This window comes from Corvus brachyrhynchos, unplaced genomic scaffold, assembly GCF_000691975.1.
Source record: "Corvus brachyrhynchos isolate BGI_N302 unplaced genomic scaffold, ASM69197v1 scaffold221, whole genome shotgun sequence".
Taxonomy (NCBI): Eukaryota; Metazoa; Chordata; class Aves; order Passeriformes; family Corvidae; genus Corvus; species Corvus brachyrhynchos.
Genome location: NW_008236622.1, coordinates 3,786,674 through 3,803,273, shown reverse-complemented (window position 1 = coordinate 3,803,273; position 16,600 = coordinate 3,786,674). Strand labels below are relative to the sequence as shown.

General features: G+C 37.0%; 1 long non-coding RNA gene across 8 annotated transcripts in view; it reads left to right on the top strand.

Annotated features, from left to right (window-relative positions):
- The window catches only part of LOC108444764, a 250,212-nt gene that overhangs the window by 189,691 nt on the left and 43,921 nt on the right, over nt 1–16,600 (top strand). The window lies entirely within an intron of this gene.

Below are 16,600 nucleotides of genomic sequence, written 5' to 3'. Positions count from 1 at the left end.
GTTTTCCATTAATATTTAAAAGTCTGATACTAGAGACAGACTCTGTTTTGCAGAACTAATAAACATTTTTGTATAAACTTTTTATGGCATCATTTTCAATGTAAAATAGTAAATATCAGCTATGAAGGAGCTTCTTTGCTTTACCAGTCAGACTGTTTCAAGAAGATGACACAGAGGAACCGAACGTCAATTCTAAATGTGTTCATATGATGGAGGATCCAGTTTGCTTTCTTGTCTGGAGATACTGTGACTCTGATTCAGGTCATGCCTTCAGTGTTCCTCATTTTAAAAAATAAAAATGGCAGTATTTTCAACCGAGCTCAAAATGTAGCTCTTTCCAAAAAATCTGCTTCAAAGGTAAATGCTGAGACTTTCTGACTTTTCACAGTAGAGACAACTGAAAAGTTTCAGGGGAGTATAGTAGATCATGAAGGTACTGCACAAATGGAAACCACTGTTGTAGGGCCTCTAGGACAAACATCTTGGTTTTGTTCTTACACACTTAGATAAGTTCAATATTTGGCTTTACTCAGACTCTTAAAATGAGCTGAGCAGCTAAATTTGATTGTGTTTTGTTTCAGCCTAAATTGTGCAATGCCATTAGAAAAGGGATTTCTACCTATGTGGAAAAAACCAAACAAACCCAAAACTAAAATAAATTACTTGAAGTGAGACCAGAAAATGGATATATTTAAGAACTTTAGCAAAATGAGTCAGGGATGAATCAGCCACAATTCACTGATGTAGTTGTAAGAATGATCTGCTGTTCCAGCTATGACACAGAAAGACAAAAGTTCCACATAAAAACTAAGCTATTAAAAGTGAAAATAATAAAGATTTTAAAAGCTCAATGAAAAGTGCTTTCCATAGAAAAATATACTAAAATTTATTTCCAGAAGCAGTTTCCAAATGCAGCTCCTGAATTCTTGAGACAATTTTGTATCCTAAAAAAGTTTAAATTCATACAGTTTCTGATGGCCACAGAAAAGCTGAAGACGTAGGACAAACCTATTCTTTGCATAGTCTGGGATGCTGGGATGGCAGCACCACTTTCTGTAGCCATGCCATTTCAGCTGTGCAAGTACAAGGCCTGAATGCTTCACATCCAAAGAAAAGTGTGACAATAACTCTTATCATTGGCACACACTTACTTGCTAGAGCAAAACTGTCATGTGGAAACTTATTATTGCTTAAGGCTATTTATTATTTCTTAATAAAATTGAAATGCCAGTACATTCCAGAGGCTTTCTTGCAGAATCATCCTGATTTATCATCAATCTTTTCAGATTTTCTTGTCTGTGGTTGAAAATAAGCTAAGTCTGGTCATTGATTCTCTTTCTATGATGTTGGTTGACATCAGCAGTTGGGTAGTCAAAACAACGCTATAAATAAACTTAAATTCTTTTTAGATATGAAAATAACAGTAGTTAGAGATCAGAGCCAATGCTGCAAATGAACTTGAGTTATTTTAATGCACACTGGAAATAGATACAGAAAATGGAAACAGAGCTAGGGAGAATGCTGTGACAAGAGCCTTGCTCAGCAGCAGCTCTGGTTTATATCTCAGCTGTAAAGTACAGAGGGAAAATAAATGTAGCTTATCTGGATAATAACCAAGCCATTTGGTGTGAGCCTGCCTCTCTCCTTGACTTATTTCCCTTTCTGGATTTGGGGGTTCTCATGTGTCTGATGCTCACTAAGAAAAATGCAACACAACTAATAGGTTTGGTCCAGAGGGCTGTGAGCTTTTTCCAGACAGGTACTCCCACACAGGTATGTGATGGCAACCCACTGTTCCAACTTGTCTGCTCCTCTTCTGTTAAAATAAAATACTTGTATCTGTCATTTTTCTAAGATTTTTTTTTTTTTTTGAAGTCTCCAGTGCATCTTGTTTAACATTTTCTACTGGAATTTAAGCTGCTGGAGCAGGACTTCCAGCAATCACTTGTAGCTCTGGGACAGAAGGCTTTTTCACTCGATCCAGCCAACTGGTCAGCTGCTCACCATGTCAGTACAGGTCTGCAGGGCCTATCTCATTTATTTCAATACTTGTGGAAGTCAGTGACCTTTAAAGTTGTAGTTCCTATTTCACTGCTGGCTATATTTTAAATTACACCTTTAGCTAGGTTCTGCATGCTCTGGAACTGAGGAGGTGGATAAGTGGGGTCGTCAGGGACATCAGTGGCAATAGGCCACGAGCTCTAAGGCTGCCAGACAGCCAACCCTGACAGCTCTGTAGCTGCACAACCTGGCGCCAGGGCTGGCTTGGACCTGCTGGCTGCAGAGCTGGGAGCAGCCCTGAGCCCAGTGCAGCCCTGGGAAGAGACCCCAACAGAAGCTGAGTCCCAGGCTATAAGTAGCTCTCACACAGGCACTTCTCTAACTCTCCTGGAAAAGTCTAGATTTTCCAATAATGTTAGTACCTTTGGCATTATCTTCTGATTTATTTCATTAAGCACAGGCTTTATATTAGACTCTTTAAAATGTAAGAAAGCTGTTTATTTAGGATATGCTGATAAATAGCTCCAATTATCCCGATGTAACTCATGACAACGCTTCTGGGAATGAAATGTCTATAAACACATGCAGCAGTGTATGGCTCTTGTCTCAGTGTTGGTTTCAAGAGACTCAAAAAAAGGTAGATACTGAAGCTCATGTCCTCATAGGAAAAGTTTGGTGATACTTTACTTGGTACTTTGAAAAGACAGATAATATGAAGGAACAAAGATATGGTTTATTTTGGTGATATCTAAAGGAAGAATGTTTGCACAAAAACACTTTTTACAGCGCACTGTGTATTTTTACCATAATTATGTGAAATGCTAAAATTAAACCTCTACTTTGAGTGTTTTCTGTTCTAAGGTTTGAACCCTTTTCTGTTTCCATAGGAAATAGCAATCTTTTGTACTTTCTTTAATTTTCAAGCCATAAAGAAAGTTACTAAAATGCCTTTTGATCTGTAAAATTTTTAATGGCTCACATTGACATTTTACAGCAAAATGTCAAGAGAGTATTCAGCCATTAGGATTTTTGCCTTTGTTTTGGATTTTATTTTGGGTTTGGTTTTTCTTACATTAGGTGAACAGAAACAGGTAAGTAAAAGGGAGAAGTAAGAATGAAGTTCTTACCTACTGAGAAGCAAGGTTGTAATATTGGGAACTACTTCAGATGCTAATTTCAAAATACTGTCATTCCTCACAGTAGTTGTGGCAAATTGCACATTTAATGATCTCAGTTGAATCATGCTTACTGAGGCAATGGATCTTCAGAACTCAGAATTTTTTCTTGTGTTTGAATATCAGATCAATTTTTTTCTTTTTTACATATAGTTACTGAAGGAAAAGCTAAAACTAAATCAGCAACAAAACTTAAGTTTCAGAAGCTGGCCACCCTCATCCTCTTAGATCTGCATGTTTCATATTTAGTTACAGTTTCTGTTGGGTTTTTTTCTTTCCCATTTCATCTGAGGCTTAAAAGTCTAAGAATTTGTTCAATTATGATAGCCATTATTTGCAATGACAACTAAAGAATACTATAAAAAGTAGGAAATAACAAAGAAATGCAAATTTACATGGGTGACTGGACAAATGTATTGAACTATCACATTCCATATTCTAGAGACTTTTATGTCAGCTTTCTCTGCAGGTAAAATGGTGTAAAGTTAAAAGAGATGTAACCTTCAGTAATGAGGAAAAAAATCTTCAGAGCTTGTGTCACTGCTGCTTTTCATATAAGGACTTTTCTTACAATTAAATTGCAATTTTAAACATTTTTACTACATCTATAGCTATCTGTCTACTCATCTCATAACTGTAAATTGTAGATAAATTCTGAAAAGGTTGGACCAAAACATAGTTCCAATCTTATTTTCAGTGAGTGGAGAACATTTTCTTCATATCGCCAGTCGATTGAGTGTAGGAGACGGCTGGAATATAATTTGTGTTCTCTGAAGATGTACAATCCAGTACTATCTCACTCAAGTTCCTCATGATATAAATTTTTCCTGCATAAAACCAGTTGCATTTAAAAAAAAAATAGGATGGAGAGATCACTTGGGTGGTTTTGGGTGGGATGGATGTGTGTTTGAACTGGAACTCATGCAGGGTTTCTGTAAGACCCACTCAGCATATAACGACAGGTTCCAGTAGGGAATGCTGCAAGTGGAAGTGAACTGCTGTGGATGTAGTTGTTTCATAGCAAGAGAGATTTAGCTGATGCTATTTTAGAAATGCCTGTGTATGTTGAGGACTGTAGGAAAGGTGACAGGCATATCATATAGGTCTTTGAATTTCACGACGAAGAAAGAAATACAACTTATTGTATTTGAACTGAATCCCACCTGTCTGAGAGCTGAAATAAATGGAGAGTCCTTTATTTTGGTTTGATATATGTTTTCCGTGATAATGCTAAGGATGGGGATAAAGTGAAAATTGTGAAATGTCACATAAAAGCTGATTGTGCGGTAACTCTGGCACAACTAAAAGAAAAGCTAAAGGATGAGGATTTGAAAGTTTTTTCCTATCCTTTCAGAACATAGTTTGTCTCATTCACACTCCAGTTTAGCCCCACAGTTGAGCCCCTCATGCCACCTTCCCAAGCAGCAAGTCAGACTGAGGGTGCTGAGAGGCTGTGTCGGAAGGGTTAAAATAAAAGGTCTACTTAAAAAAAGAAAAAAGAAAAGAAATCTCTGTCATTTCTCTAAGTTTCTATACGATAGCAGTAAGACAGATTGTTTAATTGAGATGTCCTAGATATTTTTGTCCCCAAAGGGCTTTTGATACAGAGCTTCTGGATGAGAAACTGAATAAATAAATGGCTGGGAATTTTATCCATCAGTCTCTGTAGAAGTTTTAATGTGTAGAATTCACTGGTGTAGTATTTGCTGAATCCCACTAACTGTAAAATCTATAGTTTTATAATGGACCTGGAAGTTAATTTTATTTTATGATTTTATTTTTGATTAGAGTTTCAGTCATCCAGAATCTGATCTGTTCAGGTTAACTGTTGAGTAGCAACTCAAGGAAGAGAATGGTTCCCTATGAGCTCATTGCCTGAAACTTGTTCAAATAAATTGCTTGGTGATTATTTATGAGTTAGTTATTCATTTCCAAGAAGGGTCAAAATCCCTAACACTTTATTTGAGAATCCAAAATGAACAAGGACCATATTTAAGAATCTAAAGAAGAAAAAAAAGTATGTGCAGTTACAGGGAATGATTATTTAATTTCAGTCTTGTTTTTTTGACAAGCATGGGCCTTCAGTTCTTCGCTCCTGCAAACATTAAAGATAAGATCTTCTTCTAAGGGCTTAAAGTGAATGTCTGTAAAGTTCAAGAATGTATCATGATCTCCAAAGCATTTAAATTCATTATTAGCAAAGTGCTTCAAGCCATTGTGATTGCAGTAGGGATTTGAATATAAATTTTTTCTGAGTTTCCAGCCTTGTTTTATACCATAATATGTTTAATAATTTTCACTAATTCTTTAATTTCCTTGAAATTAGCTTCTTAAATGAGGCTATTTTCCAGATCCTTAACTTCTACTTTACTGTACTAAAAGAAAATGGAAAATTTGACTTTTATCATTTTGACACACCAAAAACTCCATTGACAGAGTGTTTTAAACCATTAAGAAATTTATTAAGGAGATTAAATTATTGCCTCCAGTAACTGCTGAGGATAACAATACCCAGCAGTTCCAAAAGCACATACTTGAGTCTCCTTGGGCCCTGTGAAAGTGCTCAGTGCTGTCCTTTAATTGTATTTTTGGAATAATTACACTATGGGGTGATCATTCTGTGGAATTTTACTTGTCTACTAAGAATCTTTAATTCTTCCAAAGCTCTCATTTCACTTCAATAAACATTTCTCATTATATTATTACAGAAAAAAATAAAAGGAAAATATAGACAATATAGCAAGCCAGCATTTTTACGTTTTAGCATTGGAATAATTCATTTTTAATTATTGAAATACTGTCTGCATTATTGATGCTTCAGCCAAAACATGTAATAGCTGTGCTATAAACAAAAAAGAAGTATTAAATTTGTAATAGAATTCAATTACACTGACCCTATTGGTAATCCCAGTGGATTTTAGTGGGATCAGACAGAGTCTGGGTATTTGATGAGTAAAAGCTGGGCAGAAGGCTCACTGAATGTGCTCTCCTAGTCATTCTTTGTAAATTAATGTCTAATGCTTCTTCTCTGACAACACTCAGCTCACTTGCAGAGTGGAACAGTAGAAGACCGGAGGCAACTCTGTGAAAAACGTTTCTGACCCCAAAAGATATACTATTAATTTAAAACTAAAGTTAGGTTTTAGTGTGGGGGGGTTTTTTTGTTGTTGTTGGTTGTCTTTTTGGGTTTTTTTTTTGGTTTTTTTTTTGTATTAAGTACGAAAGAACCAGATTTGATGAAAGCCAAGTAGGAGAAGAAGCTTAGAGGCCTGCATTTTGACTCACATAAAACATGACAGTATTAATGTCAGTGCAAACCTCTGCAGTTTACAGGTGAGTCACTCAAATTAACGCTGAGGCTGTGACTGATTGCAGAATGTTTGAGGTCTTACCAGCAATAACTGGGTAGAAGGTAATATTTACACCTAACTGAATGGTCTGCTTCCATTTCCCTATCTGTAATATCAAGCTTCCTATGAATTTTTTTAAAACTTATGAAATTGGCATTATCTTTTGTTTGTTTTTCTTTGCCTGCTTTTCTGTTCTGTCTTCTCTGTCTTCTCTGTCTTCTCTCTCTCATAAATCTTCTCTTCTTCTGTCTCTCATAAATTTGCGCCATTGGCCAACTGATAAGGAATATCATAGGAACACATGGCTATAGTTGATAAAAGCAGAGATCCCAGAATCACAAAATCAAAGACTGGCTCCAGAGTCTGCAGACCTCTGGATCTCCTCTAGTTTAGCAGCCCCCTGCTAAACCAGGTTCACCTAGAGCAGTTTACACAGGATCACATCCAGGCAGGTTTTGAGTATCTCCAGAGAAGGAGACTCCACAGTCTCTCTGGGCAGCCTGTTCTACTGCTCTGTCACCCTCAAAGTAAAGAGGTTTTTCTCATATTCAGATGGAACTTTCTGTGTTCAGTTTGTGTCTATTGCCCCCTGTTCTGTTGTTGGGATGCTTTAGTCCTACTTGGTCACTCTCAGAAAAAAGAAATTCATAGTGACTGTCAGAAAAGATTTTTTTCTGCAGAAAATCTTTTAAAAGATTTCATTATCCCCAATTATGTCATTTGTCTGTAATCATTAGAGATTGGCTTATGGATGAGGAATATAACTTAGCATCCCTATCAAAGTTGCTATTATTCATTACATTTTTTCTATGACATCCAGACTGAGAGGCAAGAAAGACACAGCATGGAAAGAGATTTTACACTGAAAGCAGAAATCTAAAGGCAACAGAAGAATGATACTGCTGTATATATATATATATATATATATATATATAAAAGGCTGAAAAAAAAAGGTGAGCTAGAAGATTTTAAAATTTTCTTGCCTTTCTGCATCAAGACTAGTATTTCTTATAGCCAATCTTTCCTTAATTCACAGCTCTACTCTGTAGAAAATGAGATGTGGATTTATTTCTACATATTGATCCTGTTTAGTTTACTAAGGTAAATAAGAAAAAAATATGATGAATTCTGATAATAATGGATGTTTAGATTTTAAAAAATTACAGTAACACCACCACAATATACCAGTAGAGTATTACATTCTATTTTTCCATTAAAAAAGGGACACTTTCTTCATATCAAGACATTTACAGCATGCTTTGTTATTTCCAAACGCTACTGTGTGCAGATGAATTCTTTGGTGTCCCATTACTGCACCCATGCCATCTTCTTTTCCAGCCTTAGCCTCCTATGACAGATTTTCAAAGACATTTCATCTGTGCCTCCCTCAGCAGGCATAAATACTTACCTTAATGTCAAGTCTGAATTGAGGATGCATTTCTCCTTTCATTCTGAATTCAGCAGGGTAAAAATGACAGGCTATATTCCACCTAGAATTTGTTTGTAAAGCCAACACCTTTCCTCAGGGCCTGGTGCCTCTTCTCTATAGAGCTTTGCCTACCTCTGCACCAGGCTCCTGTTGTGATAAGCACCTTGCAGATTTTGCAGTAAAGCAGCCACCATGCCCCAAAATACCTGATGAGCTAATTGCAGTGCTGAGAGAGACCAGCTAAATCCCCCAAAATGCCAAACAAATGAATGAAGAGTAACCTGGCTGCTTTGAAAAAGGGGCTGGGGAAGTTCAGTGTACTTCTGCCTCATGGGCATTACAATTTAGAGCATGCAAGGTGGAGCCTGGGGAAGTCTTCCAGTGGTGTCAGCAGAGTCTGATGGGGCTGTGATGAGACTCTCAAGCACTTAGACCTCTGTGTTTGATGGTTTCTGTCTATGGAGCAGTGAGAAATGGTTCAAAATCTTTAAAGAATATATTTGAAGAGAAGTAGCATCAGGTGGCATGTGAGGGTCCCTGCTGTTGGGGAAGTGGATGAAGCAAGGAGGAAAGGGCCCTGTTACACTCCTTGCCAGCTCCTGTCATTTCTGCTCAAGTTTCTTTTATACAGAGAGGGTGCTGGGACATTGCACACAGCAATTTTTGCAGGGCTTTTGGAAACATCAATCCCCTAAGTTCTCCTGCATGTCAATGGGAAAAGTAAATTAGAAGGAAAGTTCTTTCTCTTAAGTAATAAAACTTTTATAAATGCTGGAGCAATGATCAAATACTTCCAACCCAGTCAAGCATTTCTAGTAAGTGCTACTCATTCAAAAGTCTTTAAGGGAGAAAGAATGTCTCTGGTATCTTATCTGAAATATTTGTCAAAGGCCTGCATGTCTAAAAGACAGCTTTTGCCTTGCTCTTTCACTGGTTGTTATTAATAACAAAATTTCCTTTGACTTCATTGGTGTAAAATTAGTCTTTAAAATTTCCTTCATCAAAACTTTCCAGATTTATATATTACAAATCGCTGATTCATCAACAAATTTATTCCAACAAAAATTTCACAGCACTAGGGATGAGAGAGAAAAATAGATAACAAATAAGACTAAATCTCACAGTCTTTAGTACATAGCATTCTCATTTAGATAAACACAAATTCTTAATTCAAAACAGCAGAATTTGGCCTAGTGACGAACTGCTTTACGATTCTTCTGAGGGAGAAGTGAAATGAGAAATCCAGTTTATATCTGCTATCTGCCTTTTTCACTTTGTCTTGGGAGAACAAACCATTTTTTAAAGTGGACTGCAGTTGCCCTTGGCTATACAAATTAGTGCTCAAAAAGGAAAAATGGTCTGTGTCCCACTTTCAAATTGTTGACATTTTGTGCTGGCAAAGAAAACAGGTCTGAAAGGAGGCCCAAAATAAAATAGAGGCTGGGAGAAAGAGGCAAGGCCAGAAAACGTGTAGCAGTTGGAAGGCGTAGCAGGCTGAAAATTTGTGTGAGGCTAAAAAGAGTAGAGACAAAAGGGTTTGATAGACCCAAAGGTCATTGTAGTCCAGAATAAAATTGAGGCTGAACAGAGGCGGTGGACAATAGTGGGTCAGAGACAGGAAAAAAGTAGAGGCCAAAAGCAGCCTCAGAAGGCCAGGATGCTGGAAATAAACCAGTAATCCAAGGGGGCTGGAGGCTGTAAGTAGAGGCTAAAGCGGGTAGAAGGACAAAAACAGGTGGGGGCCCTGTGATTGCACAAATCTGTTTGTGTAAAAACTTCCCCCTGCAAGTCTCCTGGTGTGGGATGGCAGCTTGTCTTCCTTAATTCAATTTTTTCTGAAAACTGCAGGAAATTTATCTACATGAATTCATCCAACTGCAACTATTGCTCACTTTATCCTTCATACTCCTTCTTTGGAAGATGTTCTGGGGAAGCCTCTGCTTATAAACTACTAGTATTTTTATGTCCCTAGAGAAAATTAACTCCACTTACTCTTTAACTTTGAAATTGAGCCATAGCAGTGGTTTGGATTTATTGAAAAGGATTTCAATATATATACATTGCTATAGCAGAAGAAGTGATTCTGGCCTTCCTCTAAAGAGGAAAAATGTTGTATTTGAGCAGCCATTATAAAAGCCCCACAGTTTGAGTGTACTGGGAGTGGCTGGGATTGAGTTAACTTTTTCCTTCGTGGCTTGTGATGGTTCTGGATTTATGATTAGAAGTGTTGATAAAAGCCCAGTGTTTTGTGTAGAACAGGGCTAGCACACTGTCAAGGCCTTTTCTGCACCAGCTTGGGTATCACTATAGAGACTTGCATGCAATGCCTCAGAACAAGAGGATTCTAGATAGAGCATTTGACAGCTCTGACACCTAACATATGTTGATGGTGGCAATGCCTTGGATGGAGGCTGCAGCAGCACTAACCACCAATCAGTGCAGTACTTCTGAGTTATTTCACATCCAGGTTTCAGATTTTAGTGGATAATCACTCTTCTGCACAGCAGGAGGGGAAGGGATGAGAATTAAGATGACTGAAGGCACTATACCTTGCAGCAGATGTACAGAAATGGATGCTGCCCCTGACACGCCCAGCATTTAGTAGTGAAGGGCTTCTACTAAATAGCACTGTTGATTCCACCCAAAGAATTAATATTTTTACTAATCCACTGTTGCTTCCATTTTATACAAAGCCCACTGATCCCTGTCTATTAAATGAGTAATAGGCTCTTGAGAGTCCAGAGGAGATGGAACGAAAGACAAACAAGAGGGTATCGCAGGTAAGTGAGGGATTAGAATGTCCTGTGTGTGTGTGAAGAGGATGAGAGAACAGGTTGTTTCAGAAGAGCGTGCAGAGTTGTCATGATACCTTCCTGTCTGAATTACTAACACTCAGAGCCCTGTGCTGAAGGAAGGATGCAGATTTTCCAAATTTAGAAGTCTGTATAGAGCACATTGTTTTCTTGATGCTTTCCTGTGACAGTCAATTCCAGCTGACAGCAGGAAGAAAAGATATGTGCTGAATAAACCTTATTATATTAAAAGTTTCTCTTTTAATGTGCAATATCTGCATTTCTGGGAAAAAAACCCAGACAACAAAGACCAAAAAACCAAATCAATCAAGTTTATAATAGACTGTAAAATCGTAATGTTTTGCAAGAAGTAATGTCGTACAACGACATTCAGAACCTTTTGTGTTATAAGAAAGGTGTAGAAATTTATTTTATTTTAGAGAATTAAAGATGGACTAATCAGCTTCTGGTTATATTATACTGCTTTTGTTTTTATACTCTTATTTTCCACTATAGATAGGATTCACAAAATGTTTTGTTTGACATTTTTAAGGGATGCATACTGGGCCTCTCAGCTTGACCAGAACTGCCACTTCTACTCAAACAAAATACAGCTTTAAAAAAGAAACAGAGAATAACAGTGACAATTTTAACTCATTTCCAAGCCATCTTGTGTGTCAAATCAAAAGTGGTGTCTCCATGTTTAAAATGTGTTAATAATACGGCAGGTTGCAAGTAAAAATAGTCCTTATCCTACACCCAGTGTGTATTTCTATCCCATTAACCTATTTCCTTAGCCTCGGGAAACCAAGGGATAGAAATGTAGCTGACTGTCTGCCTTAAACACATAAGCTGTCCACTCAGCATCCTCGAGCTAAAATAGCTGCACATCCACCTAAGTCAATTAAAGTAACAGGCCAACGAGCCAACCATCTGAAGAGTGGCTGGATAAACATTTAAGAAACTGAAAACTCCTTAAAAGATTTTTCTGGGGCAATTGTGAACAGCAAGTGCATTTATAGAGACTTTTAAGCAATTTTTAAAGAGAGGAAAGGATCAAGTTTTCAATACAGGTCAGTGCTAAGGTATTTTGACTGGCCCAGTCCTTGAAGTAATAGCCAGACTTGGGCAGAGAAAGCTGCTGTGAAGTATGCAAAGCAACCTTGAAATGCAGGAGTGAGTAGAGAGTTGAGGCATATTCCTTCACATCCCAGAAGCACATATTTCATGTTTCTGATGTCAAAGGATTTCTTTCCATGACAGCTATTCCACGTGACTAGTCAAGAGGCTTGAGTACTGAGGGGAACAGGGGCACCTTGAAAACCGGCTGTGTTTCAGATACAAACTTGAGGAATATAAACAACTTTTCAAATAGGGTCATTGTTATTGAAATCACAGCCAGAGGGCTGTGCTGATTATTGTCCTAATAAATCTCAGTTGTGCAGAGCTCAGATCAAGGTTGAGTACTATGTTGCTATGTATTTTAACTGGAATAGGAGAGCAGTGAAAGGAACAAAAGACTCATTGGAACCATCAGATTTCTCTTTAATATATACTGTCTTGGCACTCTTCTATAGAAACCTCACACAGGGCTGTCAACCACCTTGTATTAGTAATACATGTTTACAAGCTTCTCTACTCTTCAAACTTAGAGGTTCTCCTCTTCTCCTGAAGCTTTTACAGCTCCAGTCAAATCTTACTGCAGCTAAAGAAAAGATTGTAGTGCTTTTTTCTATTGCAGAAGTATTCTGCATTACACACATGGCTGCCAAACTGCTACTGGAAATTATTGCCCCAATGGTAAATATGTAACTCCATTTTATCTCACTTAGATTTTACTCATTAGGATTCCACACTGATGTTAGCAAAAGTCAACAATGGCTTATGTTTGGTAGTTTACAGAATTGTAGGGGTAAGAGGTAGATGGAGCCTATTTTTGTTAATTTGTTCTTTTCCACTGTTTTGGAGATTGAGATTCAACGTGCTGCTGTGGTCCATTGTTCCTGAGTTGTGATAGAATACAACTGCCTCAAAAGGAACATTTTCATGAGAAATCAATGAAAACCATGCAGCAGATGTACCAATAACAAAACCAAATGAATAGAGTACTGAAAGTATTGGAAGCACCTTTGGAGATACAAAATTGTAGTAGTTTGGTAGTATGAATTTCTCTTTACTGACAGGTTACCTTGAGTGATGTTTCAGAGCCTCCTAACTGAGGTCTTTCTGTGCTCAAAAGCCATTAATGTAAGTGCTGTGGTGACATTTTCCTTGTGAAGTGGCTGCTATGGGGCATGATGGATCCTGAATCAGCACCATCAGTTGTTCCCATGACTAGCCAAAGACAGACACTAATTTAATGTCTTTAACCCTCCTCCGTCTCCTACTGCTCCTCTTCTATCATTTCCATAAAGCACTGGCCATTCCTCTAACAATTAAAGAGTATATAATAGCAATTTTACTAGAGTATAGAGATGTAGCACTTGAATAGTCACAAGAGACATAAATAATTACCATTATTATACCATAATAAGTACCACCTTTGTGTTACTTCACTGTATGGTCTTTTACTGAAGTTAACCTTACTGAAGAGAAATAACTCAATTATCTGGCTTCAGTTAATTGTCTAGTGAAAAGAAATGCTAATAAATTGCCCCATTCCAAGGCCAGGCACTGCAAGAAAATCTACTTGTTACATATTTTGAAATGTTCAGTTAGCAGAAGTGGTATCCTTGACCTTAAACAGATATCCAGCCTTAGAAAATTGTGTTTAAAAAACGTATGTAATGGCAGAGTTTGCAAACAAGGAAAGATGGGTTAGATTAGACTTTTGGTGATACAATACCTTATTTTGGTAGCTGGCTTTCCCTTGAATTCAGTCAAAAGATGTTGATCATATTAAATAGCTATGATTACATCCTTGATGCTCTATTCCACTCTATGCCATAAGTATATGCAGCTCAAAGTTCTGTAATAGTTTTCAAGCCCGAACGTAGTTCTGTAGTTCATTTCTTTATGAGTTTTCTTCTTTTGGAAAAATGAAACCCAGTAGAAGATAGCATACCAAAAAAAAATGAGCCTTTCCCATTTTGGTCTTAATATGTGGATTTTATTTCATAGCAATTTTTGAATGCTACAGTTTAAACTATTTGTTTGCTTTTCCTACTGTTCTGACTCTCTCTCGAAACAAGGGGAATAGAAATGAGCCTAAACCCCAACCACACACACATATTAAAGCCAAGAATAATGGAAACTGAAGCTGAAGCACATTTCTAGCTATCATTCCTCATGGGTTTACAGCTCATCACCCAGCTCTGTTGCACAGTTGAACATTAATATGGCAATATATAGTTTGATGATGCAGGTCTGTATGTTTTGGGTTTTTTTAAGTCACTGGTCTTTTTATGAATTAATTTATTTGAAAACATTAATATTCCACCTACAGAGATACTATTAAGCCATACAGCTTCAAGAAAATATGAAGGCTTTGGCTATACATTTCTAAATATGGATTTCTGAATTCTTGCCTATATCTTGAACACATTCTCTACTGAAAAATAACACTAGGAAAATACAGAGCAAGAAACACATGGTGCTATGTATAGAAGGAATATATAATGTTGGTGTAATCTTCAGGGGGTCACTATAAATAATTTCTTTTGAAGATATGTATATGTCTCTCTGTTATCTAGACTTTGTTATTTTTAAATGCAATTCAATGAAAATCAGATGAAGAGGAGGAAATTCCAGCAAGAAAAGGGCAGGAGCTATCTTAATTGAATGAAGTATTATTGCTGCTATTGGTTTGTTGGTTTGGGGATTTTTTAGCAGGTAATGCTGTTAGAACTCTGCATTGGAGGCAGTGGGGTAAATCTGGATCTTTGTGAAACATCATGCTGAATTCACCTTGTTTTAATTCCTGTAGCAGCAAATAGTCCCAGGGTTGATGCTGTGTTCTCTGTGTCTGCTCCTGAGCCTTATTATCCAAGTCACTTCCTGAGCAAAACAGGTTAATTTGGGGTGAACAGTTTCCATTGCAGGGGCTGATAGAAGCAGCACCTGGGAGCTCGTGCCTTTATCCAAACACAGGGTGTGTTCAGGGCCTGGATTGGGGCAATACATTTGTGCTCTTCTGCACACAGGGTAAATACATCATTTACTGAGCATCTAGACACTGTGATAAGGACGTGATACCAAAACCAAGGAAAACCTAATCAGGTGTAAACACCGTTTCCTTACCCCTTACTCTTCTAAGAAAGAAAAAAATACAATAAAGTAAGAATAATAAATTCCAGTTCTAAAACTCAGTGATGATAAGAAGACTGTGACATTTTCAAACAGGACTTCTGTGAATCTGTATTATTCATGAAGTTTTGACAAGCCCAAGAGTAAAATCCTTTGATTTAGAATAGCTTTTTTTCAGCTTTTAAGGAGTAAAGGAAATTGAGTTTCTGCAATTATAATATGTGTAATAATTGTCACTCAGTTTCTTGTCAAAGGACTGAAATAAGTGGAACTATGTAAAGCTGAACAAAAACATGGCTTATGTTCTCATGCTTTGTTGGGCCAGGCCTCTTATAAAATGGAACATTTTTTCTAAAACTAAGCTGTCCTCATTGACATCAGATAAAAATTATTCTAGGGCTTTCATGAATGGCTTTTTGCCCCATACCACAGATAGATGAAATGGATGGCTTCCAGATTAACAGTGTAGCCAAACCCTACAATTCATGGCACGGTGCAGACAACTCATGATATCTTAAAAAACATAAATTAAAAAAGAAAAATGCTAAAAGTCTGCACAAAATGTCTGCTTGCACATTGCCAAAGGCCTTTTGAAAACAGTGTCAGTTCATTAAAACTAATTTATTCTGGTGACATAAAATACTGCAAAACTATTAATGCAGATATCAGTTTCAAATTTACAGGAAAATCAAAGATGCCTAAGACTTATATCGATAAATAATCTTTTGGAACTCTTATTCCAGCTTATTATCGTATTTGCAGTTTAAATTAACTTTGGTTGCTCTGTAAAGCTTTGTGTCTTTCACAGGTTTTAAGCTGTTGGTCTTATCGACATTGAGATAACTCAAATATTTCCACAAGAGATATCAGTAAAAGTCCTGGGAGTTTCCTTATACATAATGCAATTTTTTTAATATGGCCAGATTGAGGGGCTTATTCATCCAGGGATTTAAACATAGGAGCAGGCTCATTTGAAGCCAGCAAGACTATCTAAATTGAGCAAACAAAGCAAAGTACTTAATATCTGGCATTGAGACCTAAAATAGGAATCCAGAAATAGATCTGTAACTTCAGTTCTCTAAAACTGTCTGCTAGATCATAAATATTTGTCTTAATTAAAAATTAACATTGTTATTTGAAGCTGAGAATTTCTAGTTGCCTTTTCTTTTTTGTAGTTTGTACAGTTTTTGGTATGCATATTTTAAAAAGCAAATCAAAATCAAGTTTTAGGTGGAGGAAATGCCAGCTCAGCATCTGTCTCCCTGAGCCAACTGCCCAGAGCCCAGGGTAAGGGCAAAGTGAAGACCATGGAGAAGAATTTGAGCAGCAGAACATACAGTCTCTATTTATTCTCTTTTTCTACAAAACTGCAGATTACATTCAGGGGGTAAACTACCCAAATATTATTCATTCTTTTCCCTCAGATTCCCTAGAATTGACAAGTTATCAAACAAAAAGGATTACTCTTGCTAAAAAAATTTATGTTTGTCGAAAGTGATACCATAATACTATAATAGATTTAGAGAATTTAATTTCTTGGGTTTAATCTGATAAAAATAAAAAAAAAAACCCAACAACATTTTCCCCACCCCATAAATCTACCTGAAA